Here is a 5,097-nt window from a genome sequence, read left to right as displayed (position 1 = left end):
GGGTACTGCCAGCAAGCAAGTTTCTGTTCAGGATTTTAGGCATCGCTTCCATATAAAGACAAGAAAATGTTTCTAAGTTACTTTCAGACAATTTGTTTCACACCGTGCAAGTTTTTGTTGTTGTTTTGCAGCTTTTATCCACTGTTTTGTTGTTGTTAGTCATGTTTGACTCTCTGTGACCCATGAACCAGAGCATCCCTTGGAAACTCTCTCTTTCTTCTCAAAGCTCCTCCTTTTTTATGTTCATGGAGTTTTCTTGGCAAAATACTGGAGTGGATTGCCAGTTCCTTCTCCAGGTGGATCACATTTAGTCTAAACTCTTGGCTATGTCCTTTCTGTCTTGGGTGGCCCTGCACAGCATAGCTCATCGCTTCTTGGAGCTATTCAAGCCCCTTCACCACAACAAGGCAGTGATCCATGAAGGGGTTATCCACTGTTACTCTGGTTGCTAATATTTGCGTTTGATTGTATTATACTAAGTTTGAATTCATTTTTATCAATGATTTTGAACACTGCCCTGAGATGTGTTTTGAGGAAGCGTGGTATAGAAACGTTTTAAAGAAGCAAGCAAATGTTTCCTATGTGAACTGGGCTTTTTGCCTGGGCAGTGGCAGACTTTGAGCTCCCGAATTTCAGCAGCGCCTTGTTTGACGCTAAAATTTGATAACCCCCCAGCTCTTGCTCTCTGTTCCACAGTATTGTTTTGGCTCCCCCTGCAGCATGGCACCCCTGCACCAGTCATGCAACCCCAAAAGTACCTCTGGCCTAGGTTAGGGGGTGCCCAGGTCCAGGTATCGCTGGTAAGGAAGGGACTTTAAGCTCTGTTCAACCCACACTTTCGAGCGCCTGGAGGGATAAATTACAATTAATCATGGAATCATAGAATTATAAAGTTAGAAGGAACCCTAAGGATCATCTAGCCCAACTCCCTGCAATGTTGTCTCATACGGGGATCAAACCTGCGAACCTGGCGTTATCAGCACCATGCTCTAACCAACTGAGCTGGTCAGCAAGTGTTATATCCTCTCCTACCTATGAAAACCCATCCTATACATCTACATCTGTGGTCCCAAAGTTGAAGGACAAGGATCTAAGCCTACATGGGTCCTACATGGACAAGACTTTCAAAGGCACTACCCTAGACTTTGCTGTTTGATAGCCCTTTATTATGCTTGCTATTTCGATCAGAAAGATATAGATGTAACACACCTTATAGATATTTCAGTGCTCTTCTTGATGTACATCAATATTGGCTTCTACCCCTGCATATACACCTCAACAACTATATTGTATTTGAAATTGTGGTGGAGCTTCATTTGATGGACCATTAGAATAATGCAAGGACTTGAAGAATAACCATTAATCAAAATTTCTTGATAATGGATTATCTTAAAAGGCAACATCTCATGCTTTTCAATAAACATTTTCTTCATAGGGCTCAGTACAAAATGCAAATAATTTGTTTTACTGCTCTCTCTTAAGCAACCCACTCTCTCTGTAACTTTAAGTGCCCGAGTAATAGCATCTCCTCAGGGTGGGGGCACCAAATCGTGAAGCTGTATTTGTCTTTTACCTGAAAGTAAAATGGCTGGATTTAAGAATGCATCTACTTTATGGTCCTGGCTCAAGAGCTTTTGTCTGTTCTGGCCCTTTGCATCTGATTGATTTATCTACATCAGTCCACCTGCTAATGTGTTACTGCAGAAGCAAATGGGAGCAGAAAGCATGCAAAACTCAGCATAATGACATCTTAAAAAGACTTTCAAGTGGACCTTGACATATTTCAATGACTTCCTTAGATGTAAAGTCCTGATGGAGTTCTGTATGTTGGCTATTTGCAGCAGCCAGGAAACCCTGAGCAGAATCCGCCAAGACATTGGTGAGCGAGGAGTGAGTGCACTTTCCTATTTATTCTCGAAAAGTTGCGATTCCATCACAGCAGCAGGGCCAGTTCACATCAATGGTTTGGTGTGTGGAGCTGAACATGGCAGAGTCATGCTAGAAACTACCTGTGCCAGTATATGGCATAGTCTGGGTGTCCTTGTCCCACCTGGGCTAATTTGTGATTGGCACTTTATAGATTATTTTTTATAGAGCAGTGATGGAGAACCTGTTGTTGTTTAGTTATTTAATTGTGTCCGACTCTTCGTGACCCCATGAACAGCACACCAGGCACTCCTGTCTTCCACTTCCTCCCGCAGTTTGGTCAGGCTCATGTTTGTAGCTTTGAGAACACTGTCCAACCATCTTGTCCTCTGTCATCCCCTTCTCCTTGTGCCCTCCATCTTTCCCAACATCAGTGTCTTTTCCAGGGAGTTTTCTCTTCTCATGAGGTGGCCAAAGTATTGGAGCCTAAGTTTTAGGATTTGTCCTTCCAGTGAGCACTCAGGGCTGATTTCCTTCAGAATGGATAGGTTTGATCTTCTTGCAGTCCATGGGACTCTCAAGAGTCTCCTCCAGCACCATAATTCAAAAGCATCAATTCTTCTGCGATTGGCCTTCTTTATGGTCCAGCTCTCACTTCCATACATCACTACTGGGAAAACCATAGCTTTAACTATATGGACCTTTGTCGGCAAGGTGATGGCTCTCCAAATGTTGTTGGACTACAACTCCCATCATTCCTGGCAACTGACCATGCTGGCTGGAGCTGTTGGGAGTTAGGAGTCCCACCCTGCTATTTGAGCATGCACAGCAAAATTATATTTAGTACCAATGTAACCATGATAACGGTAATTAAAATAGTTCCATTTTATTTTAATTAAGGGTAATTCTGACAATACTTGAAGTTGATGCTCAGTTGTCTGATGCAAAACTGTTTTGCAAAGGTTAAATTAACTGATGTGAAGTAGATATCTAAATAAATAAATCAGAAACCAGTGCAAATATTAAAATGAAATACTGAACGAATACATGCTTTGTTTAAAAATGGTATTGATGCTGTCCACTTTGAAACAGATTAAACTCATGTACACATAAAAGTTAACTGATAGCATTTCAGCCAACTGCTTTGATTATAGCAAATGGACAAATTTTAAACACAAATATCAACGCTGCCTGATTTTTGTCTCTTCTGTATTGTTTAACTACATCAATGCAATTTGGATTCCATTTGTTTTTAATATACAAATCAATATCCTCTCGCATCTCTTTACCTTTACTTTTAAATAAGCACGCTTCATAAGAATCCAAGGTGCTTTGGATTGTGTAACTTCAAAAGGGGAACTTGCACAGAAAGTAAATCTTCATCTTACCCTTCTAGATGGGACTCACATGTGTTGCAGTGGGAGATGGGGGTGGGACTCAGCTGCTCAGCTGCTCGCCCTCTGGTTGCATCACAAGGTGGGGAGATGGTGGCAGCAGCAAGGCCGGCACTGTTCAATGTGCTGGTGGAGTCAGTTTGGGATTTATGCTTGTGCATTTGCTGCACTGAATTTGGCACCATCTCCACCTCTACCCTCCATCTTGGTATGCGGCAGCAACACAAATGGAAGAAGAAGAAGAGTTTGGATTTGATATCCCGCCTTTCACTCCCCTTCAGGAGTCTCAAAGCGGCTAACATTCTCCTTTCCCTTCCTCCCCCACAACAAACACTCTGTGAGGTGAGTGGGGCTGAGAGACTTCAGAGAAGTGTGACTGGCCCAAGGTCACCCAGCAGCTGCATGTGGAGGAGCGGAGACGCGAACCCGGTTCCCCAGATTACGAGTCTACCGCTCTTAACCACTACACCACACTGGCTCTCATGGAGGGAGTTCAGGTGCGTGGCTCAGCCCTACTTTGCTATCCACTACTGGTGATTTGCTTATCAAACACAACTGTAGAAACATGAAGGAATGTGACCTGGCTCATCCATTTGTTTATGGGTTAATTTTGTAACATTTCAAGGCTATCAGAGAACATGCAGTACAGGTTAAGAACTTAATTCATTCTGGAGGTCCATTCTTAATCTGAAATTGTTCTTAACCTGAAGCACCACTTTAGCTAATGGGGCCTCCTGCTGCTGCCACGCTGCTGCTGTGCGATTTCTGTTCTCATCCTGAAGCAAAGTTCTTAACCCGAGGCACTATTTCTGGGTTAGTGGAGTCTGTAACCTGAAGCGTCTGTAACCTGAAGCGTCCGTAACCCAAGGTACAACTGTATGACATTCTGCACAATGTCCGGACTAGGCATCTCAAATAGAATAGAATATGTTTCTGTATGCAAGTATACTTTTGTATGCAAATTTCATAGACGTAATGATGTTTGAGGGGCATGGAGAAATGCTTACAGGCCCACAATGTTTTAGTGCTGGAGGCGGATGATGATGATGATCATTTAAAATGTTGTTGCTTCCTATCAACAAGCATTCTCTAAGCAGATCACATGGACCTGACGGTGCAAACAAACCCGTATGTTGATCTTGTTCTGCCGCAGCGCATTGTAAATGTCGTTTGTTTATGCCACATCACCTTTATACTAAACTGAAAGTTAGGACATATACACATTGTAAAAATAATAATTAAGTGGCAATTGCCTGCCTTTTAATGGTGCCCAAAACCTGGTGCTTGAAGTCCTCGCCAAACTCTAGTTCATAATTAATACTTGGCTCTTCTCTCTAAATAGGACATTTCTCTTTAAGTGATTATCATATCTACTTGGATAGAGCCATTTTTAAAGATTTTTTATGAAGAATAGTGACAGGGTTATTTATAGGTTCTTGAAGCAGATTAGGTTAAGCTTTCCCAAAATGATAATTCAAGAAGACTAAAGTCAGCAGTAAAATCATGCCACCAGAGCCGAATAACAGTTGTCAATATCAGTTTGCAGTGATTCACGTTAAACTGTTTTGATAATCTCAACGGCATTCCCCCGAGTTTTGAATCAAACCTTGGGTACTATTAAATCATAACTCTCCGAGAAAATTAATTTGAAATGGCCATGTTACGCTTAGCTTCCATTGAAATGGCTCCCTCTAGCCAACCATATACCATTCCTCAAGGTACCTTCCGATTGCAGATAACCGGTTTTAAAAGGCTACGACCTAGTCTAAGCCTTTAGGGAGAAGGGCAAGCTATCAATCCAAATCAATGAATGAAATAAATAACTAAATGCGTGCTT

Source organism: Podarcis liolepis, assembly GCF_965112155.1.
Source record: "Podarcis liolepis genome assembly, chromosome: 4".
NCBI lineage: Eukaryota > Metazoa > Chordata > Lepidosauria > Squamata > Lacertidae > Podarcis > Podarcis liolepis.
The sequence above is the reverse complement of the archived record's forward strand: the minus strand, read 5'-3'. Positions refer to the sequence as shown.